Genomic DNA, 26,527 nt, shown 5'->3' on the forward strand with positions numbered 1-26,527 from the left:
TTGTGGGCCACTGCTCCATCTTCTCATCCCCTCCCAAAGCTTCTAGGGTCACTTATGTACAGAAAAAAATCTCCAAAAAGTTTCGTGGCATTTGGACTTCGTTTGGTACTGATATTTGCAAAACCAAAAACAAGCAAAAAACAAAAATTGGCACTGGGCACTAAGTTAATAGGTTAGTCCCAAAAAATGATATATATATATATATGCTTGTAAATGTATATGAAACATCCAAGATTGATACTATAATAGAATGCAACAATAAATAATTATAGATACGTTGGAGACATATCAAGAATCCCCAAGCTTAATTCTTTCTCGTCCTCAAGTAGGTAAATGCTAAAAAAAGAATTTTTGATGTGGAATGTTACCTATCATATTCATCATACAATATTTTCATTTGTAGCATGGACATTTGGACTTGAATGATTCAAAGCAATAGCTATAATTTGACATGAAGACATCAATACTCAAGCATACCAACAAGCAACCATGTCTTTCAAAATTTCAACGCTAAAGAAAGTTATCCCTAGCCCATTATGCTCAATCATTGATCCATTCATGAAACAGACTCAAATATTAGCTACATCCAATGCACAAGTATGACAATAGTGTTCCCTAGTTGCTGCTTTGTAAGAGAAGATGGAGACTCAGAATAAAAATAAAAATTGCATAAAAGTAAATAGATAGGCCCTTCGCGGAGGGAAGTGGAGATTTCCAGAGGTGACAGAGCTCAAAGCTTAAATTGAGAAATAAAATTATTTTGAGAGGCATGCTTTTCCTGTCAACGCTATGACTGAAAGTTCCCAATGTCTTCCATGCTAGACACATTATAGTAAGTTCCCAAATAGAAAATAAAGTTTATTTATTTTCCACCTTTCTTTTCACAAGCCATGGCTAGTCACATCCACACGTGCCTTCCGTACCATCACTTTCCAAGGAATTTATTATTATTATTATCATCATATTTTATTTTTATTTCAGGACTAGGCATCCCAATTACCTGCCATACTCTCACGCAATGACAAATGAATAAACACTCATCATGAGAATAGCCCGCCTAACATGGAAAACATTGGCCACCCCCTGCCGCCACATGAGCGGTACGGGCACACAAAATGGAAATTTATTTTGAATGATTAGAGTTGACACGTGCAAATTTACTTGGAATGGCATGGAAATACCGCATATAGGTAGGTATGGTGGACTCATCTGGCACAACTTTAGTTTTAAGGAGTTGGATGCATAAGCAGCATTCCTGCTTAGTACAAATGAAGGCTAGCAGATAGATTGAAAAGCGACCAACCAAAAAATGAAAACGGACATAAACACACATTGAACACTGAATAGTACACCATAAGTAGGATACAACTTCGTTGCATAATTATTGACTTTCGTGCTTCCATAGGGAATCACAAACCTTAACACCAATATTCTTACTAAACAACAATTACTCACTAATATGGCCCACATATTATCATCTCCATATCGCAAAACTATTGCAAGGAATTAAACTTATCATATCCAATGATCTTTCATGAAAGGTTTTATTATATCCCTCTCGAATGTCCATCACTTTGGGACCAAATTCATATCTTGTGCAAATTACCATTGCTATTATCAACTCTTAGAAAGATATAAGTGAAGCATGAGAGTGCAAATATTTCTTCAAAATTTATCAATTCTCAGAAATATATAAGTGAAGCATGAGAGTGTAAATATTTATATAAATTATAATCATATCAACTCTCAAAATAAAATAAGTGAAGCATGAGAGTGGATTTCTTTAAAATATAATCACGACCATGCTCAAAATATTTAAGTGAAGCACTAAAGCAACTGCCCAGCTCAAAAAAAAAATTAATTGAGGCACTTAGAGCATTCTAACAAATCACGACAAACGTGTGGCTCTCTCAAATAGATGTGTTCAGCAAGGCTGATTGTGACAAACTAAAAATCAATAGAAGCAAAGACTCAAATAATACATGATGCTCCAAGCAAAACTCTTGATATGTGACGAATAAAAATGTAGCTCCAAGTAAAATTACCAATGGTTGTTAGAAGAAAGAGGGGATGCCTTCTGGGGCATCCCCAAGCTTAGTTATTTAGGAGTCCTTGAATATTAACTTGGAGTGCCTCGGGCATCCCCAAGCTTAGGCTATTTCCACTCCTTATTCCTTCATCCATCGTGATCTCACCCAAAACTTGAAAACTTCAATCACACAAAACTCAACAAAACCTTCATGAGATCCGTTAGTATAAGAAAACAAATCACTACTTAAACCCATTCATATTTTGTTATTGCATTATACCTATTGTATTCTAACTTTAAATGTATTATACCCCCCGATACAATCCATAGATTCATTAAAATAAGCAAACAATGCAACAAAAATAGAATCTATCAAGAATAGAACAGTTTGTAGAGACCTGAATTATGCTCATACTTCTGTAACTCTAAAAATTATCAAAAACTAGGATGGTGTGGGAAATTTGTATATAAATTATGTGAAAACAAATCGGAGCAAAAACACATGTCTATGAATTTACAAAATTCCAGAACTGGGCGCAAAAGTTTCTGTTTTTTCACATAATCAAGTCAACTATCATCCAAACCATCCTAAAGGCTCTACTTGGCACAATCACTATTTAAAACATAAAAAGCACACTCAAAGCAGTAAATTGTGTGAACAGAAGAAGACAAAAAAATAAACAAGAAAATTAAGATAACTATTGGGTTGCCACCCAACTAGCGTTATTGTTTTACGCCCCCTAGCTAGGCATAATGCATAGTTTCAAGTATTGTCATCTTTGGTTTTTGTTCCATAGATGGCCCTCATGATTGATTCATATGGTGGATTAATTCTAGTTCTAGGGAAGTTTTCCTTACCCTTCTTTACTGGAAACTGAAATTTTATATTCCCTTCTTTCATGTCTATTACGACACCTATGGTTCATAAGAACGGTCTACCAAGTATTATGGGACAAGACGGATTGCAATCAATGTCAAGTACAATAAAATCAACGGGCACATAGTTCCTATTTGTAAGAATAAGAACATTATTAATTCTACCCAAGCATTTTTTAATAGTAGAATCCGCCAAGTGCAAATTAAGAGAACATTCATCTGTATTGGTAAAACCCATCACATAGAGATTTTGGAATTGTGGAAACACTAGCACCCAAATAACATAGAGCATTGCACTCATAATTTTTAATTTTAACTTTAATTGTAGGTTCCCACTCATCATATAATTTTCCAGGAATTGAAACTTCTAGTTCTAGCTTTTCTTCCAAAGCTTGCATCATCCCTTCTACAATATGTTCAGTAAAAGCTTTATTTTGTTCATATGTGTCAGGTGAATTTAGCATGGATTGCAAAGAAATACATTCAGTCAAAGAGAAACTATCATAATTAAAGTCTTTGTAATCCAAGAGAGTGGGCACATCACTAGTTAAAGTTTTTACCTCTCCAAACCCACTTTTATCAATTCTCTATCAAGATTTTCCTCCTCCGAACTATGGGGGAACCTTCTAGCTAAAGTTCACTCCTCTTCATTCCCCTTCTTATCAAGTTTTATATTGATAAACAAGGAGTCAATGGAAGAAACACCCATCATTTTAATATCCTCATCATTACTACGATAAAAATCGGGAGGAATCACTTTTTCTAAAAAATCTCATTTAGCTCTTAGAATAGCTGTTCTTTTCTTACTCATCACTGGAGACATATAAAGCCTTAATTAATTCATTAATATCAATCTTGGGTGGAAAAATTCGAGTCTTAATATTTTCCACATCATGAATAATTCTATCAATGCTCATAGGCATATCAGCAAATTTATTCAATTTTTCCTCTATCGTAGTATTGAAAACATTTTGAGATTTAATAAGTTCTTTGATATTATTCTCAAGATCAGAGGGCATTCTATTATTATTAATATAAGAATTACCATAGTAATTTCCAAAATTGTTAGAGGAATTTCCCGGAAACGGTCTAGGATTGAAATTACCTCTATAAGCATTACTATTAAAATTGTACGTGAGAGAAAATTCATGTCTACGGGATCATTATTTTGCTCAATAAATGTAGACAAAGGAAGATCATTAGGATCAATAGGAGCATTTTTACTAGCAACCAATTTCATAAGCGTATCAACTTTTATCACTCAAAGTGCTAATTTCCTCAGCCAGATTCACTTTTGTACTAGTAGGAGCTCTTTCAGTATGCCATTGTGAATAATTTGCCATAATATTATCAAGAAATTTAGTAGCTTCTCCCAAAGTAATTTCCATAAAAGTACCACCAACAGCGGAGTCGAAAAGATTTCTAGAAACAAAATTTAATCCCACATAAAAATTTTGTATCATCATCCATAAATTTAAACCATAAGTTGGGCAATTTCTTATCGTTAGTATCATCCTTTCCCAAGATTGGGTAACATGCTCATGTTCAAGTTGCTTGAAATTCATAATTTTATTTCCAAGGGAAATAATTTTGGTGGGAGGAAAATACATGGTAATGAATTCATCTTTACACCTATCCTAAGAATCAATACTTTTTCGTGGCAAAGATGAAAACCAAATTTTTGCATGATCCCGAATGAAAATGGGAATAATTTTAATTTCGCAATATCATTGTCCACATATTTTTTCTTTTACATATCACACAATTCAATGAAAGTGTTAAGATGGGATGAAACATCTTCATTAGGACTTCCACAAAATTTCTTTCATAACAAGGTTTAACAAAGCGGCATTAAAATCACAATTCTCCGCACTAGCGGTGGGAGGGGCAATCAGAGTACTAATAAAATCATTATTATTAGTATTAGAAAAATCACACCATTTTGGATTTTCTTGAGACATCGTGACTACGTAAACAAGATAACAAGCAAGAAAAGAAGAAAAGGGAAAACGGAAAATATTTTTGTAATTTTTATAAAAAAATAGAAGTGGGGAAGATGAAAATGAGAGGCAAATGCAAATAAAATAATTGCAAGGAGATGTTAGTTTATGTGAAGGTACTTGATAGATGTTGATGATCTCTCCCCGACAACGGCGCCAGAAATTCTTCCTGCTACTTGTGATCTGCGTTGGGATTTCCCCGAAGAGGAGGGGATGATGCGGTATAGTAGAGATAAGTATTTCCCTTAGTTAAGAACCAAGGTTATCAATCCAGTAGGAGAACCAAGAAACACCTCGTTAGCATTACCTGCACAATAAAAACAAATCCTTGCAACCCAACGTGAACAAGGGGTTGTCAATTCCTTGATGGTTACGAGCAAGATTAAATTATATGGTATTTGATAGATAGATCAGACAAAAATACAAAATAAAATAAATAAAGTAAAAACACAGCAATGTATTTTTGGATTTTAATATACGATAAAGTATACCTGGTGGCCATAGTTTTCACTAGAGGCTTCTCTCGAGAAGATAGTATACAATGGGTAGACAAATTACTGTTGGGTAATTGATAGAAAAGCAAATAATTATGATGATATCCAAGGCAATGATCAAGTATATAGGCATCACATTCAAGACAAGTAGACCAAAATGATTCTACACTACTACTATTACTCCACACATTGACCGCTATCCAACATGCATCTAGAGTATTAAGTTCATAAAGAACGGAGTGACGCCTTCAACAAGATGACATGACGTAGACAAGATAAACTCACACATGAATAAACCCTATCTTTTTACCCTTAATAGAAATGATACATACATGTCATGTCCCTTTCTGTCAGTGGGTTCACTACTAGAAAAAGGGCTGCTAGTGGCGCACCTATTTTCCCTACTAATGGCGCACTACAGGTGCGCCACTAGCACCACGCCATTAGATTTTTTACTAATGGCGCACCATCGGTGCGCCATTAGTATCTGGTATACTAATGGCACACCACAGGTGCGCCATTAGTATAGCCCACGGTGCGCCATTAGTATCTGCTATACTAATGGCGCACCACGCAGGAGTGCGCCATTAGTAGAATTTTTTTAAAAAAAATATTTTTTTTTCTTAATCTCAGGTCAAATCACACTCTGTGGTCAAACTTCCCGGAAGGTCACCCATCCTCACACTACTCCAGCCCGAGCATGCTTAACTTTGTAGTTCTATCCAACCCCAGCACCACCTCACTTCATAGGCACTTGTTGATATATCTATCATATCAATCCTATTAAACCTTGCTGATGTCTAGGACTTACTTCATGAGTATGATGAAATTTTGAAAAAATATTTCAAACTTCCCGGTCATATTACGTATCATATTTTGAAAAATAATTCAATTTTTTTAAACCAATTTTTTTCTATTACTAGTGGCGCACCTAGCATACGTTGCGCCACTAGTAAGTTTGAAATTTTTTGAATTTTTTAGCCTCCGGATCTTAAAAGCCCCGTAACTTTTTTTCTATTAGGTTTTTGGGGATTTTGAAAACTTTTCGAGTAGATGATTTTTCATATAGAAAACTTTTTAATCCGAGTTCGTATGCAAAAGTTATGCCCATTTTACAAATTCCAAAGTGATTTTGCAAATAAAGTCAAAATTCATATTTGTAATGGCACAGCACTCCCACGGTGCGCCATTACTAGTTTTGAAAAAAAAACAAATTCTGAATTTTTTTTTGAAAAAAACTTAGTAATGGCACACCAGTTGACAGTGCGCCATTACTAGTTTTAACTAGTAATGGCGCACTGTCCACTGGTGCGCCATTACTAGTTTTGAAAAAATAAATAAAAAATATTTGAAAAAAATTACTAGTGGCGCACCGTGGATGTGGTGTGCCATTACTAGTTTAACTAGTAATGGTAAACTAGTAATGGCGCACTATCCACTGGTGCGCCATTACTAGTTTTGAAAAAGAAAATGAAAAAAAATTATTACTAATGGCGCACCGTGGATGTGATGCGCCATGAGTATTTGGACACTAATGGCGCACCTACACATGGTGTGCCATTAGTATATACTAATGGCGCACCACATGTCTGGTGCGCCATTAGTGGCCATATCATCTATAGCCCTTTTCCTAGTAGTGGTTTGATCACCGCAAGATCGAACCCATTACAAAGCACCTCTTCCCATTGCAAGATAAATAAATCTAGTTGGCCAAACCAAATCAATAGATCGGAGAAGAAATACAAAGCTAACAATCTTGCATAAAAAAGTTTAGAGAAAACTCAAATGGTGTTAATGGATAGATCTGATCATAAACTCACAATTCATCAAATCCTAACAACCACACTGCAAGAAAGAATTACATCGGATAGAATGCCAAGAAAATCATGCAGAACATTGTATTGAAGAACATCAAGAGAGAAGAAGCCATCAAGCTACTAACTATGGACCCGTAGGTCTATGGTAAGCTACTCACGCATCATCAGAAGGACAACAAGGTTTATGTAGAGCCCCTCCATGATTGAATCCCCCTCTGGTAGAGTGCCAGAAAAGGTCCCCAGATGGGATCTCTCGAGAATGAAGGCTTGCGGCGGCGGAAAAAAGTATTTTGTGGACTACCCTGTTGGTTTCATGATTTTAGAGAATTTATACATGCGGAGTTAGTTCAAACATAGCCATGTGGGCCCCACAAGCTACCAGGGCACGCCCTAACCCCCTGGGTGCTCCTTGGTGCCTTATGGGCCACAACTCCATCTTCTCGTCCCCCCGGAAGCTTCCAGGGTCTCTTATGTCCAGAAAAAAATTCTGCAAAAAGTTTTGTGGTATTTGGACTTCGTTTGGTGCTAATATTCTGCAAAACCAAAAACAAGCAAAAAACACCAACTGGCACTCGGCACTAAGTTAATAGTTTAGTCCCAAAAATGATATATATATATATATATATAGTTGCTTGTAAATATATAAAACATCCAACATTGATAATATAATAGCATGGAACAATAAAAAATTATAGATACGTTGGAGACGTATCAACAAGTTTGATGTAGATCCTCTTCGTGGTGGACCCCCCCTCCGGCAGAGTGCCAAAAAAGGCCCCAAATGGGATCTCTCAAAAACAGGAACTTGCGGCGGCGGAAAAAGGGTTTCTGGTGGCTCTCTGTTGGTTTCCTGATTTTAGAGAATTTATAGAGGCAGAATTAGGTCAAAAGGGTGTATTTGGACCCCACATGCCACCAGGGCGTCCCTTGTGCCTGGTGGGCACCCCCTTCATCTTCTGGTCTCCTCCCGAACCTTCGAGGGTCTCTTTTGTCCAGAAAGAAATCTCCAAAGAGTTTCATGGAAATTGGACTTCGTTTGGTACTGATATTCTGGAAAACAAAAAACAAGCAAAAAATAGCAAGTGGCACTGTGCACTAAGTTAATAGGTTAGTCCCCAAAAAATGATACACAATTTCTTACAATTGCATATAAAACTTCCAAGATTGATGCTATAATAGCATGGAACAATAAAAAATTATACATACGTTGGAGACGTATCAAGCCCCCTTTGTGGTTTTGGACTATTGAAGACAAATGGGTTAAGGGACTAATGTGTTTGTGAGTATACATAGGAGAAAATTTCCCGAAGATTTGGTTTAACCTTGAAAGATGACCCCTAAAAATGTATCTTTACATTGAATAAATTGGTGCTCCCTTGAAGAATTGAAGTGAAGAATTGAAGCATGAAGACTCTGAGGATTTTGTAGTATCTTTTCCCTTATTTTGAGTCATAAGGAACATTGTACTATTAAAGGGGGTCTAGGTGATACATAGGCGTATTTCCAAAGTGATGCTCAACCTACCTATTTTTGAGTGAATACTTTCAAAATCTCTTGCAGTGAAGTTGATTTCTTTGGCAATAGAGACGATATTCTTCTGGTCATTGATGAAATTGGTTTGATTGAAGAGTTAGTAAATTTCCAGTGGAATTCTCCTACCACACGGAAATTGATAATTCAAACAATCTGGTTGTTGTTGAGCTAGTGACAGTTGTCGATTGAATCTTTATCCTAACAACAGTCATGTCTGAAGGGCCTATTGGTCAATTCATGTCAGATTGCCTCAAGACTATAAATAGACCCCCCAACCACCACCATCACTTGTTAATTGGTTGCTTTGAGTGATTGTATGAAAAGTGTCATCTAGAGTCTAAGGGAATCCTTAGTTGTGAAAAAACCAAACACACAAAGCCAAAGTTATTTTGCATCACTAGAGAATGTGTCGTGTGTGATCCGATGCTTGTTACCTTTGAAGACCATGATCTTCCAACCGGTTAGGCGTCATGTTATGAGCATCCAAGAAGAACTTGTAGAGTGCCATAGAACGATTCTATGAAGGTTTTGGAAGTCTACCTAAAAGACTTGCAGTGAGTGACTGGGAAGGTCTAAGTGATCTTAGCTCAAGGAGAATAAGGTGAAGACTATGTGTCTTCTGAGTTCAATCTCAAACCTCTCCAACCAGATATACTATAGTCACAGCAATAGAAACTAGTCAAAAAAATCCACAGTCTGCATTGAGCAATCCAGTTTCATTTCTTCAACTCTTTACTTTTCGCACTTATGTGTCAAAGACTTTGTCTCCCTCCCCTTGAAGACGTTGTGTGCAGACTTTCTTAATTTCGTCAGTCCATGTTATGTCCTGTTTTTCTTCAATTTCGTACCTTAGTAGAAATATTTGTGTGTTTGCTTGTTCAGTTTGTACTGGTACTATACATGCATGCTTTCATATGTCTTTAAGACTTTGTCACCACTCTTATTAGCATACTTAGTTTAATTTATCTTCTATTGTCGGATTCAGGGCTCCGCAGACCCAAGATAGATTCGAACTCTGGGGTGCGTGCAAAGAACTCAACTCCCTAGTCTGCCAACTCGATGATCTCACGGCCTTCCTCGATGAACTTGGAGGAAATGGGACAAGGCAGTTTACCCAGGTTCGGGCCACCTTGCGGTGTAAAACCCTAATCCTGCTTTGTGGTGGATTAGCCTCGAGATGGGCCGAGGATGAACTAGTACAGTGGGAGAACAACCTCAGGAGGTGTGTTATTGTGCTTGGGTGAGCTGGTGAGGGAGGATCGACTAGATCCAGATCCCCTTCTATGGTGATGGCTAGGTTATACTTATAGTGGCCTTGGTCCTCTTCCCAAAATGAAGGCAGGAAGGGATCCCACAATGGCCAAATTTGAAGGGAGACAACTAGTACATCTTATCCTGACGAAAGGTGGTCTTTGCCTGCAATGCTTCAGGTCATGACGCCGTGGTGGGCTCGGTGATGACCTCCGTCCTGCCGTCCTGGCGGTCCTGGTCTTGTAGCATGGGAATGGAAACCTTTGGTTGATTCCTCAGGACTCTGCGCATGTGCTTGCCTCTTTAGCACCAAAGAGGAAACCTGTTGTACTGCGCCCACTGTCGCCCACCTGGCCTTGGTCGTCATGGCTTGCGTCATCCGAACCTCACAAGGTGAGTGCCTGCATAGAAATCTCTGCTCCTTAGGAGCCAACATAAGGAGGCAGCTCCTTCTGGAGGTCTTGGCGTTGTCCGCCTCGCGAGGGTCTTGTGTTTCTAGTGGTGAAGATGGGCCATAACAGGCTGTCGATGGAGCCACGCGGTGGGCCGCAGGCAGGCAAGTCTAGGTACCCTAGTTCCCAGAACACCGACTGTAGCCCCTGGCCCAAGGCGCGCTCGGGCTTGGCATCGAGGCGAAGCCAAAGGGAAGGGTGAAGCGCTGCGGGCCCCAATCGCCTGCGGACCTGGTTGACGCGTGGAACTTGATGGGACGTGGGCGTCTCCGCTTCCCCACGCTGCTTTGGAAACCATCCAACTTGACAACTGCATGTTGAATGCATAGAAGCCATCATTGCGCGAGATCATGGAGGCCGGTGGTTGGCCTCCCTCTGGCTATAAATGGGGGAGGGGTGGAGCCCCCTGCTCATCTCCATCTTCTCGCTGCTCGCTCTTCCTTCTTCCTTCTTGCTTCGTCGCCTTGCTACTGCATCCATGGCACCGATGAGGAAGTTCTCCGTCACAGAAAATGGGAAGGCCCCCAAGGAGGGGTCGGGTTCACCGCCGCCCAAGAGAGGCCGCGAACAGCCCCACAAGTATGTCGCGACCCTGGCGGTGGCCCCTCGGGGATGCGGTCACACTTCTTCGGGAGCTGGCATCGCCTTAGGTAGCCGTGGTGGCGCTTCCTCTCCCGGTGGGAGCCGCCGAGGACGGGGCAACCCCTACAATGGGGGGAATGCGTGTTGTGGTCGGTCGGCCTCCTCGGCCGTGCTCGTGCTCGGTGTATGCGTTCCCGAAGTTTGTCGTGTGGTCGGAGAGGCCCACTGGCACCTGCCTCCCGCTCCCATGCTTCTTCGCGGGTGCGCTGCCGACCGCGGGGCTTGATGGCCTCTGGCTGCAGGATGACGGCTGTTGCAACAGGGCCTCCTGGGTGGGGGTCGAAGTCACCGCCGCGGGCAACGTGTCCTTGGCCCGCGGTTCGCAGTCGTTTGCCCGTGCGCGGGGCCTGAGCGGGAGGTGCACCCTCCATTTCAGGTATGACAGCCTCACGGCCCTCTATGTGAGGGTGTTAGGGGAAGACGGTCGTCATGCGGGGTGCTGCCAGGAGGATGGCAGCGGCGACGACGAGCTTGCCCTTGGCGAAGGCCGCGACGACGACGAGGGCGAGCTTGCCCTTGGCGACGGCCACGCTACCTCCAGAAATGACGGCTCCTCCTCCGATGAGAGCACCAGCGACGACAACTATGACGAGCCACCACGCCGCCGGGCTCGGATCGGGGGAGGCAACGAGCTGCCTCGCCATCATGCCCCGGTGAAGCGGGAGGAAGACTCGGACTGAACTTGGACACTGCTCGAGCCGAGCCTCAGGAGTCGCTGCAGTTGCGCGGTCAGCCTTTGCTTTTTCCTTTTCCCGCCTTTGAATGATGGGGCATGTAATGAACAACGGCGCTCACGCCACTATGATATGCTTGTCATTTTGATAATATGCCATGATATTCGTGCCGCTACTAGGTGTGGTTAGGGTGACTAAGCTCTATGTGCTCGTGGTAGATCCTCACGCTGCGGGGGCATGCCTTCGCTTCCGAGATCTTCCTTCTTGAAGACTCGAAAATCACTGAGCCTCGGGGGCCATCGTGTAGCTGCAGGGTTAGAAAGCCTCAGGAGGCGTGTCGTCCTTTCTTGCAAAAGCCCTCGAGCGTGGGTTGGCTGTGGCTGGGGCACCACGTCGCGATGCCCGGAGGCACGAACTTAAGGGGGGCACAAGCCCACGAGCTCCTTTGAGAGCGTCTCGCGAGGATTAAGGACTCTAAAGCTGGGGTAACGAAGCTTCAGCGAGGTGTGGTCGCAGGCGAGCCCAGGCGCACACACACCTACCTAGCCCCCGCACGCGAGACGCGCGAGGAGGAGCGACGGGCAACTGGCACTCTTCCTTGGACAAGGTCAAAAAGGTGAACACAAAGAGAGAAAATTCCAACTCTTGTGAACAAAAAGCACGAAAGTTCCAAATTCATTGAAGAAGATGCAAACCAGCTACAGAAAGCAAGCAAAAGAACAGCCGTGTCCGGCACCTAGGCTAGTTGTCGGTGTCAAAACCGGCGTATCTCGGGTAGGGGGTCCCGAACTGTGCGTCTAAGGAGGATGGTAACAGGAGGCAGGGGACACGATGTTTACCCAGGTTCGGGCCCTCTTGATGGAGGAAATACCCTACGTCCTGCTTGATTGTTCTTGATGATATGAGTATTACAAGAGTTAATCTACCACGAGATCAAAGAGGCTAAACCCTAGACGCTAGCCGATGGTATGATTGTCTATTGTCCTACGGACTAAACCCTCCTGTTTATATAGACACCGGAGGGGGCTAGGGTTACACAAGGTCAGTTACAAAGGAGGAGATATACATATCTGTATTGCCTAGCTTGCCTTCCACGCCAAGTAGAGTCCCATCCAGACATGGGACGAAGTCTTCAATCTCGTATCTTCATAGTCCAACAGTCCGGCCAAAGGATATAGTCCGGCTGTCCGGAGACCCCCCCAATCCAGGACTCCCTCAGTAGCCCCTGAACTAGGCTTCAATGACGATAAATCCGGAGCGCAGTATTGTCTTCGGCATTGCAAGGCGGGTTCTTCTCCAAATCTTGAATATCTGTTAAGTAGTGTCCGGCTCCCATAAATGTTGGACTTCTTGGCTTCTGTGCCCAATAAGGGCCATCTTCCACGCATCGAGCGAATGCGAGCAGCCAGGGCGTCTTTACGTTCGCCCCCATAGCCAGGTAAATAAATTGTCTATTAAGGGGATGGGGATTCTTAGATCCAATCCACACCATCCTTCCCTAGCGAGAATCCATCGGAACACGCTCGGAAAAAATCCATTCCATCATGGCCGACCACCGCAGCTCCTCCTCCCACCCCCGTAGCCCCAGGCCCGGTGATTGGGAGAGGTGTTCCATCCTGCACAGCCGTTTAGTAGAGCTGCAGACCCAGGGATTCCTCCCTTTGGCGTATATGGTCCCTGTCCGAGCCGGGCTCGCCACCTATAATGGCGGGGAGCAAGCGGAGAGCTTCCCCGGCCCCTCTAAGGGGGAGCGGGTATGCCTCGTCCCTTACTTGCTAAGGGGACTCAGATTTCCAATTCATCCATTCCTCCGCGGGCTCCTGGAGTTCTACGGCCTCCAATTGCATAATTTTACCCCTGCTTCCATACTACACATCGCCAGTTATGTTGCCCTTCGTGAGCTGTTCCTGGGCTGCGAGGCTCATTTCGAGCTGTGGAAGAGGTTATTTTGCCTTATCCCTCACACATAGAAGGGGTCACTTTATCAAGTGGGCGGAGCCGAAATATGGCGCATCGCCGAAACTGGATACCTGTCCGGTACTCCGAAGAAGACGTCCGAAGACTAGCCTTCAAAGTGGTTTTATATGGAGGACGTCCCCCTTCCAGACCCTGTTTGGCGGGGTCTTCCTGAGTTCAACAATGCTCCTTTGAAGAAACGTCGAAGGTGGCGCCCACGGAGCCCCAAGGAGGAAGACAACGGAGAAGTCCTCTACCTGATGAACCGGATTAAAGCGCTGGCTCAATCAGGATTGACAATAATCGAGGTTATGTCAATATGCATAATGCGGGGAGTTCAGCCACTTCAATATCGAGGGCACCCCCTATGGTGTTTTAACGGGGAAGATGATGCCACCCGTTGCGGGCATAAGGGACCGGACTCTACTGCTGCTTTAGCAAAAATTCTGTCCGAGTTGTTCAAGGGAGAGGAAGAGGAGTTCATATGTATCAAGCCACGGGATGGATTCTCCATGTACAACCCTCCAAGCTGGGTGAGTTATACCTCTTTACTCCCATTCTTCCCGCATTCTTCGTCGTAGGTACTCACCTTGCCATTTTACGACAAGAACTGTGAAAAGCTGTAAGGGAGGTCAACAGCTCATCTCCACAACCAGAGGACCCTGGCCGGGCCCTCGGTCCCGGACTCGAAGAGGATCCGGACATATTCGTGGAGTTGATAGACAGGCAATTCTTTCAATTGATCTGCGATGACGCCGTGGTGGCCATAATGGCCGACTATCCCGGACTGTTCCCTGCGTCGCACGTCAGAAAAACCAAAATCCCAACTCCAAAAATAGGATCCCCTTTTAGACACTTCACCTACCGTACACACATGGTGTTTTACAGGGAAGGCATTCGGGACACCGTGCCGAACCCGCAGCAACTCGCCAACAAGAGGCACCGAAGCCGGGTAGGCCAAAAAGGAAGGCGGTCAGGACGGAGACGCCGGCGCAGAGGTATGACACAAAACCTCGCTCTCTGGTTGTCTACTTTCTCAAAATGCAATGACGTCAATGCTTCTTTAATAGAAAAAGCGCTCGCCGGACTATATCCGGAGAGGTTGCCGATCATGCCTCCACCAGTCGGGCTCCAGGGCCGGACATAGAGGCGGAAGCCAACATGGAGTGCATGCCGGATGCTCCTCCTACAGAGGATGCGAATATACTATCCGCTACAAATTCAGAAGTGGAGAGCGCCATGAATCATAGGCGTCGCCGGTCCGTACTCCGTGAGGCTTGTTTCTCTCCAGAGGCATTTGATGTCTTCAATTTCGGAGACGCATACATCCGTGCTGCTCAAAATTGTCTAGCCAGAGCCATGGACCAGTATGTAAGGGATATACGGGTAAGCAAATCTGACGATTATATGTATCAGTAGCCCCTGAGACTTGAAACAGTTGACGCAACTGATTTAAGGATCATTATTTGTGAAGGTTCTTACGGAGAAGAATTCCCAATTGTCTCAAGAGCTAGACGAGTGCAAGGCCTAGCTGGAAGCCGCTGTTGCCGCATTGAAGGAGTCCAAAAAGGGTCCCCCTGGTAACTCTTTTGTCTATTGCAAAGAATATCGGTACCAGGTAGTATGCGGCATGTATGCACACCTAACAATAGATGTTGCAGGTGGCCCCGGAGTGAATCCGGAGGCCGTGGAGGAGGATACGACACGTGATGATCGACAGCGAAATGCTGGCGAGCGTGTGCTGATGCGAGTCAGGCAGGAGAAAAATGATCTCCAAGACGCCAATATCCGGCTGGGCGTGGAACTGAAGGATGTCCAAGCCTAGCTTGCAGACTCCGTGAGGGAGAATAAACGTCTTCGGCGCAGCATTTTAAGTAAGTGCTTGAACAAACTTTTTAAAGGAGTTCGGCGAAGAAGCCTGCTAACAGCGTTATGTCTGCAGGTTTGCTGACGGGTCGTCCTACGGAGGAGATGCCCGGGTCTTCGGATGATCTTCTACCATAGCTCTCACAACTGCACAAACAAGTTCGGCAGGCGATGCAGAGTATTGCCCAAGCCTTGTGGCCATCCGTGTCCCCGTCAGGAGGCATGGGGAAGCTCATAGAGAAGCTCAAGGGAGCGCGGCGGCGCTTCCGATTATGGAAGATATCATCCTGCCGACAAGGTGCAAGGGAAGCCTGGGCTATGGTGAAGACACGATATACTAAGGCTGACCCAAACCACATGGCCGAGGTCAGACCTTTGGGGCACGATGGGAAAGAGATCCCTATCAGTTAAGTGTATGATCAAGTAGAATTAGCCGCAAAGTATTCCCAATAGGATTGTAGGCTAGACAGCCTGTTGGATGGTATAGAACAAGAATTTAATCAGTCTTAGTGACTATGTACTTCAAGTGACATATGTAATGTCCCTAGCCGGATTGTAAATCATTTGTCATGGCGGACCTTTTCGCTTCGACCTCTGGACCCGATAGTCCGGAGTGTATCCGAATACACACTCGGTTATATAAAAACCGGGGTATGCATGGAAACCAGGCGTAGGGGTTTTGAACACTACACTTGTCATTGTAATTTGGGAAAATTACGAAAAAATTGAGCTATGTTGTGATTACCGTTTACTTATAGGAAAGAAGTTTCACCTCGATGAGTAGCTTCTCTGTGCACGGAAAGCATGTAAGGAATCCAACAACTTGATCTAGATTGGGGCCGATAGATTTTAGTGCTAAGATCTTCACTGTGCGCATGGACTGGGTCGAGCTTGTGGGAATCATTTTCTGGAAGACGGTCGTAAATACATCAAGAAGAAATTTAAAAATGTGAATTTCAAGAAGACGGAGAAGAAGATGAGTGTTGTACCTGAACGATTACGGATCCAATAAAGAGTTTGGAGAATTTGGCAGACGAGTACACCAACGCTGTCAATTTCGGCGCGTCAATGACCCTGATTTTTGTTGGACCTTCTAGATCCGATACAAGCAATCTCTCAAGGAAAGGCGCATTCTCAATGACCATAACGTGGAACAGTTGGAGTGATCTCTTCCCAATTGATGTCTTATTGCGAGGCCAGCAAGACACATAAATCCATCGGAGATTCGTCGAGGCGATGTGGAGGCTAATGAACCTGTGGACCTGCTCAAGACGAAGGTACTCGAGCGCAGTACAGCTGCGGAGCAGGTGCTCCATAGCCTTCTTCGAGATGACAACGTCGAAGAGGTCAAGCTGCTTGAGTTGAGGGAGAAGAAGGGCGGGCGCGGCATTAATCTGGGGAAGATAGCAGGAGCTGAAGCTGGCGTGGCGCAGCATTGGTGTGAGGCGGAGCGCGGATGGTGGCAGAGAGCGACATTGTCCAGCTTCAAAGCTGAGATCCTTGAGCTGATCTAGGGCGGGGGATAAGAACCACTCGTCGAACTTGGGTTGGACCTTGCAGTTGGTACTGAACATGCGGATATCAAGGCGTCTGGCTGGCCCAGGATGCGATGAAAGGATCTTGGAGACTACGGCCATGCGTTTGCAATCCCCGTCGCAGAGGCAGTTGTCGACGGTGAGGTTGAGGGGGGCGGCAGATTTTGTGGGGAGGAGGCTGATGATGACGAGCAGCATGTCATCGGGGAGGCTGCTGATGAAGTCCAGGCTCGCCGGAGGCGGTTTTGGCTCGAGCTGCCTCCGCTTGTTGGCTGCCTCGCCGTCCATCTCAACCGGCAGCGACGCCGGTGTACACGTGTGCTGGTGTGTGTTGTGTGTGCGCGAGTGCGTCCTTCTGTGCATGCCGCCGCGCAGTGGTGAATTGTGTGCGAGTGCGTCCTTCGCGCGCAAGAAGTTTGTCCTCAATGCGCCCTCAATTTACTAGCGTGCGGGGTGCTACCCCGAGTGGTTTTAACTTTGTTTACTTCACCGCGTGTCAAATGGGCCTCTAGTTTACTTATTTTCACCCACTGTCACATGGGCCAGCACACGAAGATACAGAACACGAGCTGACAAGGCAGCATGTGGATTGGTTGACCAGTCAACTGAACAATATACGGAGCTGTACGCTGACACAGTGAGCGTATAATCCGTCGGTATAGAGAGTTCGAGTGAGAGGGGAGGCCCATGAGAGATAGCAGAGAGAGAGAGAGAGAGAGCTACTCCCTCTGTTCGATAATGTAGTTCCAATATTTTTCTAAGTCAAACTTTTGAAACTTTGACCAAGTTTATAAAGAAATTACTTGTGTCTACAATACCAAAGATAAATGATAGTATGAAGTAAGTACATGTTGTGATGAATCTAATGATCGTTCCAGATGTAAATGTTTTTCTCCACATATACCTGGTCAAACTTTTCTGAGGTTTGACTTTTCAAAACATCCATATGCTTATGGACGTGACAGAGTCCCTAACTAGAGAGAGAGAGAGAGTGAAAAAGTGTGTGTGCGTGTGTGAAAGAGACATGGACAACACACGATAAAAGTAGAGAAAAGGCGTACGTGTCTTATGCAAACATATCACACATGCATCTTCGACAACGGAGGCAAGGTGAGGAGATAGTGTGTGGTTGTTTGGAACCGAGAGAGCAAGACCCCTAGCACGTGGCCAAGAGGGGTCTGACAAACAAGGGAGAGAGGTCTAGAGAGACGTACGGAGAAAATGCAGACATGGGGAGGAGAGAGTGTATGTTTGTCATAGAGAGATCCCCTAGAGATCGTGATGGGACTACATGGGTGGGAGATCGAGTGACAAGGTGTGTGCGTGATAGAAGATGCCCCGAGAGATATCGAGATAGACGTATGGAAGGAGACAATACGTGTGTTCCTGATGGCTAGTAAGAGATAATCATACTTAGGAGGGGGGGAGTGCTTGCGCCTATGATGGGGTGAGGGATTATGGTACTCAGGGGGTGCTTGTCACATGGAAAGAGAACAAGGGCAGAGAGTGTTGGATGGGTTTATATGTATAGCGTGAGCGAGACATGTGTGTGTGTGTGAACCAGGGAGATATAAGGCCAGTTTGGCTTGCGTCTTGAGCGTCTTTTGCCTGGCCTGGGGTTGTGGCTAGATTTCATGCACGCTTGTTTGGTTGCTACCCTGTGAAAAAGAAAGCCCACCAGGCATGGGTTCCCTTGCACTTTAATTAGCCTGGCTGAACTCCAGACACCGCAAGTAGCCTGGCCGAGGCGACCGATTTCGAACGCCTGGCCGTGTGGCCACGAGGCTAACAACAACATGGATGGATATTAGCATTAAATAATTGATGCGTGGATTGATTGATGGGACTTTGATGCTTTGCCTGGCCCAGGCATGAACCAAATGCTTCAGCACCACACAATCCTGGCCAGGCAGAAATATTTTACATCTCATGTCCACACCAGGCAGTACCGGCCATCAAGGCATGAGGGTCAGGTCACGAACCAAACTGACCAATAAAGTTTGAGAGAGATTGAGGAGCCCCGATAAGGCTGAGTGGTGCGTCAGATAGCTGAGAGGGGGAAAGAGATATTCCATCCACTCGATAATGCAGTGCATCTAAATTTTTTAGAAGTCAAACTTTGGAAGCTTTTATCAGGTTTACGCAAGTGTTATTTATATCTACAATACCAAAGATACATCATACAAAACTACATCTCATGGTGAATCTAATGGTATATGTTTGCCGTACTAGATGTAATTCTTTTTCTCCATGTACATGGTCAAACTTTGTGATGTTTGAATTTTCAATAAATCTATATGCTATGGACCGAGGAGAGTGCCTCAGTCGAGACAGACCAAGTGTGTGTGAAGGAGAATGAGAAAGTGTGCAAAAAGAGTATGTGTGTGAAAGAGAAAGTGACAACAAACGATAAATTAGAGAGAGTGTGTTTTTTCGTTGCTTATGCGAACATATCACGCATGCATCTCCAAGATGGAAAAGCGAGGCGAGGAGATACACGAAGATAGCTAGTGTGTGATTGTTTGCAACGGAGAGAGACACCCCTGTAGCACATGTCCAATAGAGGTTTGGCCAACAAGGAACAAAGGTCGAGAGGGACACATGGATGGCATGGATGCATGGGAGGGAGAGAGGGTGTGTTTGTGATAGAGAGATCCCATCGAGATCGTGAGGGGACTATATGGGTGGGAGATCGAGGGAGTGCGTGCGCGATAGAAAGATGCCCCGAGAGAAATCGAGATAGACCATGCACATGTTTGTGATGGAGACTAAGATTAGCTAGTCATATACATATAGGGGGGACTGCGTGTGCCTACAATTGAGTGAGAGACCATCATACTTGGCTAGCTGGGCATGAGATTGTGTGTACGCGCGTGTGAGATGGAGAGAGAACGAGGGGGAGAGATAGAGTTTTAGATGGGCCTATCGAGTGCGAGTGAGATATGCATGTGTATGTGTGACCCAGGTGGATGGAGAGTTTGAGAGAGGGGGGAAGAGCTCCGAGATGACATAGTGGTGCGTGAGAGAGTTACGGGCAAAGAGCCAAGGAATTTGTGTGCGTACGATGAGTGCACCCAAGATATCTAGCTTGGACTAGCTAGAGTATCATACATAGTGTGCGAGAGAGACCTATAGATGGTGTATATATGCATGCGAACTAGAAAGACCCCCCCCCCACACACACACAAAGAGAGAGAGAGATGGAGAGAAAGGGAGAGGGACCAACAAGGTTTTTGTGTCGGATGCGTGCGACAGAATTTAAGATTGTTGGCGAGAGAGAGAGAGAGAGAGAACAGGAGTCCGGGAGAGGGGGAGGTCGTGTTTTATGCATCAAAGATTGATATAAACCATGTTTCGATATAAACTTGCATTCAAATATTTAAATTGGAGAACATGTTGTCTGCAATCCACACATGAACAGATATATGCGTATATCAAACTAGTTCATCAATTTGACTTTCAACATGTTCATGGAGTACTATAATACTGTACAACATGCTACTCGATTGAGGTGTTCAATTTTGGATTTAGTTCACTATTTTGACCTACTGAACGAGCTATTTCATTGAATCGAGATATTTCATTTTGGGTTTGATTCGCGTTTTTGAGTGGGTCAACTATTTTTCATATAGTAAATCGCGAGCAACGAGCATGTAAAACACATTACTCCCGAGCATCATCTCTCCATCTAAAAAAGAAGTGGCAAGCTAATATTTCAAAATTTGATCCAAATCGACTTGGTAAGGTGGACGTGGATGCTCGTTCTCCCAAAATTTGAACGAACCGTTAAACATCCTCTCTGCTCGGTGGAATTCACCTGAGCAAATAAATGGGAGACGCGAACTTACCGTCCTATGTGGGACACGCATCAATTGGCCCGTTGTACATCGAGGGTAGGTTCGTAACTTCATCCAAGCGTGCCTTCTCCTCGGTTGAAATGACATGTGCCAAATAATTCATAAACCATGGTCGGCAAAACACGCTCTCCTCGCCCGAAATAGCTCGCCCCACTATTTCAAAACACGCTCTCCTCGCCTGAAATCGCTCGCGCCCACTATAGTTCAAAACATGCCCGAAATCGCCCGAAATCACTCCCGCCCACTATTTGGGGAGAAGCAAAGTTACTCTACTATCCCCGACCCTCAGTACACAAACCCAAGCCGAGAAGCCTATAGGCAAGGGTAGAACTGTAACTCCCCCTCACATTTCAGACAAATGCGTCCGTAAGACATGGTTCCACTCCCCTCCCAATCCCCCCACCCCCCGCCCGCCCCCATTCATACCTCGTGGGCGCCAAATCACCTTCTCCCCGGGAAGCTCCCTTCTCCCGAGCCGAGAAACCTCAGCCCCACCTCCATGGCGCCCCCACCGCACCAATTTCACAGCGGCCCTCCTCCCTAATGCCGGAGACGCTGTCCATTTGCCGTCGTGCACTGGGCCATGTGCCTCTTACTTCATGCTGCTGGTGCTGCCTCGACGACGGCCGCGTGAACCGTACCGGAGCCGATTCACCCCCGCTGTTGTTCACGGTGCCGGAGAGGCTCCAACTTCGGATCCGTCCAAAGTCCTGGCGTTGCTTCCGCGTAGCCATCGACCGTCGCGACATCGCTCTTTCCCTGCCGCCGGTCGCCACCGCAACCGCGCGGCCTCACCGACTCGGCAGCTGGACCTGCCTACTTCACCATGCCGCCAGATAGGTCGCACCCTCGTCTCAAATCACTTTATTTAAGCGTCAGTTGTCTGAATTTTTATTCTGGGCCAATCGATTCCCAATGGGAAGCAGCACCCCTCGAGGCGGCGGAGCTCCTAGGCTGCCGGTTGGTTGGTGTCTAACGTAAGGGTGTGGGGCCGTGATACGTCTCCATCGTATCTATATTTTTTGATTGTTCCATGCCAATATTATTGAACTTTCATATACTTTTGGCAACTTTTTATACTATTTTTGGGACTAACATATTGATCCAGTGCCCAGTGCCAGTTCCTGTTTGTTGCATGTTTTTTGTTTCACAGAATATACATATCAAACGGAGTCCAAACGGGATAAAAACTGACGGAGATTTTATTGGAATATATATGATTTTTGGGAAGAAAAATCCACGTGAGACGGTGCCCGAGGTGGCCACGAGGCAGGGGGGCGCGCCTCCCCCTGGGCGCGCCCCTGACCCTTGTGGGCCACCCGTAAGGCAGTTGGTTCCCTTCTTTTGCCGCAAGAAAGCTAATATCCGGATAGAGGTCGTGTTAAAATTTCAGCCCAATCGGAGTTACGGATCTCCGGGAATATAAGAAACGGTGAAAGGGAAGAATCTAAGAACGCGGAAACAGAGAGAGACAAAGAGGCAGATCCAATCTCAGAGGGGCTCTCGCCCCTCCCGTGCCATGGAGGCCATGGACCAGAGGGGAAACCCTTCTCCCATCAAGGGAGGAGGTCAAGGAAGAAGAAGAAGGAGGGGGCTCTCTCCCCCTCGCTTCGGTGGCACCGGAGTGCCACTGGGGGCCATCATCATCACCGCGATCTACACCAACACCTCCGCCATCTTCACCAACATCTCCATCACCTTCCCCCCTCTATCTACAGCGGTCCACTCTCCCGCAACCCGCTATACCCTCTACTTGAACATGGTGCTTTATGCTTCATATTATTATCCAATGATGTGTTACCATCCTATGATGTCTGAGTAGATTTTCGTTGTCCTATCGGTGGTTGATGAATTGCTATGATTGATTTAATTTTCTTGTGGTTATGTTGCTGTCCTTTGGTGCCCATCATATGATTGCGCGCGTGGATCACACCCTAGGGTTAGTTGTATGTTGATAGGACTATGTATTGGAGGGCAAGAGTGACAGAAGCTTCAACCTAGCATAGAAATTGATGCATACGGGATTGAAGGGGGACCAATATACCTTAATGCTATGGTTGGGTTTTACCTTAATGAACATTAGTTGTTGCGGATGCTTGCTAATAGTTCCAATCATAAGTGCATAGAATTCAAACTCATGGATGACATGCTAGCAGTGGCCTCTCCCACATAATACTTGCTATCGGTCTAGTAAAGTAGTCAATTGCTTAGGGGCAATTTCACAACTCCTACCACCACTTTTCCACACTCTCTATATTTACTTTATTGTTTCTTTATCTAAACAGCCCCTACTTTTTACTTACGTACTCTTTATTATCTTGCAAACCTATCCAACAACACCTACAAAGTACTTCTAGTTTCATACTTGTTCTAGGTAAAGTGAACGTCAAGCGTGCATAGAGTTGTATCGGTGGTCGATAGAACTTGAGGGAATATTTGTTCTACCTTTAGCTCCTCGTTGGGTTCGACACTCTTACTTATCGAAAACTGTTGCGATCCCCTATACTTGTGGGTTATCAAGACCTTTTTCTGGTGCCGTTGCCGGGGAGCAATAGCGTGGGGTGAATATTCTCGTGTGTCCTTGTTTGCTTTATCACTAAGTAATTTTTATTTGCTGTTCTTAGTTGTTCTCTATCTTTAGTTATGGATATGGAACACGAAATACCAAATAAAATAGGTGTACTTGCTACTCATGGAGATGGGGAACCTCCTAAAACCCTCGATGATGGTTATGTGAAAAATATTATGTACTACCTTAATAATCCTGAGAAAACCCCATTCAATTATGTAATGGGAGTAACGTTGGATCAACTTGAATACTTTAGGGATTACCGCTTGACACAAAAAGGGAAACTATTATGGGATCAAATTCATATATTGAATTGGTATGCTAGGCAACTATGCTTGAGATATGATTATACTTGTTTCTCTAAGGTGAAGGCTCCACACCTTCCCTTTTCATGTGAATTTAATGATAATGAAACCTTAGCTTCTTATGCTAATGGTATATATGATTACTATGATGTGGAACAAATAGAAGAATTTGTCGCTTTTAAGGGTGCTTATGAAATTGAATCTTTGTTTGAAAAGCATGAAGCTTATGATGATGATGTTTATAGGCCTGAAAATTTAGCTATCTTAAAATATTGCTATGATAATTATGAATATAATTCCTATATTAATGTGCTTATTGAGAAAGTCTCCGTTGTCCAAGAAGAGACTAATATTTTGCAGGAGTCTATGGAAGAAGAAATTGATGAAACTGTGAGCTCATTGGATGAAAAAGATGAGGAGGAGAGCGAAGAACAAAAGGAGGAAGAGCGGATTAGCTACCCGTGCCCACCTTCTAATGAGAGTAACTCTTCAACTCAAACATTGTTTAATTTCCCTTCGTGCTTAATAGAGGATGATTGCTATGATGATTGTTATGATCCCGTTGATTCTTTTGAAATATCCCTTTTTGATGATGCTTGCTATGCTTGTGGCCAAGATGCCAATATGAATTATGCTTATGGAGACGAACTTGCTATAGTTCCTTAAGTTAAACATGAAATTGTTGCTATTGCACCCACACATGATAGTCCTATTATCTTTTTGAATTCTCCAAACTACACTATATCGGAGAAGTTTGCTCTTATTAAGGAATATATTGATGGGTTGCCTTTTACCATTGTTGCACATGATGATTTTGATGAATATAATATGCATGTGCTTGCTGCTCCTACTTGCAATTATTATGAGAGAGGAACTACATCTCCACCTCTCTATGTTTCCAACATGATAAAATTGCAAGAAACTGTTTATACTATGCATTGGCCTTTACTTTGTGTGCATGAATTGTTCTTTTATGACATGCCGATGCATATGAAGAGAGTTAGACTTCTTTGTTGCATGATATATGTTACTTTGTGCTCACTACTAAATTATAAATCATTGTTAATTAAAATTGGCTTTGATATACCTTGGGATCCGGGTGGATTCACTACTTGAGCACTATATGCCTAGCTTAATGGCTTTAAAGAAAGCGCTGCCAGGGAGACAACCCGGAAGTTTTAGAGAGTCATTTATTTCTGTTGCGTGCTTTCATATAGTTTAAAAACAACAAAAATAAAGAGGGGAACCCAAAACTTTTTCAAAAAGGAAAGTGAAAGTGAGAAAGACAAGCATTGTTGAAGTGGGAGAGCTCCTTGAACTTTGTTCATGCTCACGGCAACTTTGTGAATCTTGATTACAGAAACTTTTCAACAAAAATAATTATCCCTTGTACAATTCCATTGTATCATAAAAATAATGTGCCAAGGTTTGCCTTTAGGATGTTTACTTTACTTGTTGGTTTGTACAGTGCAGGACAGAAACTTTGGCTGTAGTGTGCAATTTTACATTTTTAGCTGGAACGTCAAGTGGTTCTGATTCTTTTTGCACTGTATTTATATACAAATTGTTTATTTTTCCTAATTTTGGCAGAATTGTTCAAGTATCAGAAGTATGGTGAATGTTCAGATTATTAAAGACTGTTCTGTTTTAGACAGATTCTGTTTTTGATGCATAATTTGCTTGTTCTGATTAAACTATCGAATTATATCAGTGGATTAAGCCATGGAAAAGTTATATTAAAGTAGGAAAAATGAAAAAACAAAATATGAATTGGTTTTCAACAGTACTTATAGTAGTGATTTGCTTTATTATATTAACGGATCTTACCGAGTTTTCTGTTGAAGTTTTGTGTGGATGAAGTGTTCGATGATCGAGAAGGTCTCGATGTGAGAAGAAGGAAGAGAGGAAAGAGCTCAAGCTTGGGGATTCCGGAGGCACCCCAAGTAAATATTCAAGGAGACTCAAGCGTCTAAGCTTGGGGATGCCCCGGAAGGCATCCCCTCTTTCTTCAACAAGTATCGGTATGTTTTCGGATTCGTTTCGTGCATGCGATATGTGCAATCTTGGAGCGTCTTTTGCATTTAGTACATTTTTCTTTTATGCACCATGCTGGTATGAGGTAGTCCTTGGTTGATTTATAGAATGATCTATGCACTTCACTTATATCTTTTGAGTATGGCTTTATAGAATGCTTCATGCGCTTCACTTATATCATTTGAAGTTTGGATTGCCTGTTTCTCTTTACATAGAAAACCGCCATTTGTAGAATGCTCTTTTTCTTCACTTATATTTGTTAGAGAGTGGGAATATCTTTTGTAGAAATAATTAAACTCTCTTGCTTCACTTATATCTATTTAGAGAGATGACAGGAACTGGTCATTCACATGGTTAGTCATAAAATCCTACATAAAACTTGTAGATCACTGAATATGATGTGTTTGATTCCTTGCAATAGTTTTGTGATATAAAGATGGTGATATTAGAGTCATGCTAGTGGGTAGTTGTGGATTGTAGAAATACTTGTGTTGAGGTTTGTGATTCCTGTAGCATGCACGTATGGTGAACTGTTATGTAACGAAGTTGGAGCATGAGTTATTTATTGATTGTCTTCCTTATGAGTGGCGGTCGGGGACGAGCGATGGTCTTTTCCTACCAATCTATCCCCTAGGGG

Source organism: Triticum urartu, chromosome 7A (genome assembly GCF_056163025.1).
Source record: "Triticum urartu cultivar PI428250 chromosome 7A, HENAU_Tu73, whole genome shotgun sequence".
Taxonomy (NCBI): domain Eukaryota; kingdom Viridiplantae; phylum Streptophyta; class Magnoliopsida; order Poales; family Poaceae; genus Triticum; species Triticum urartu.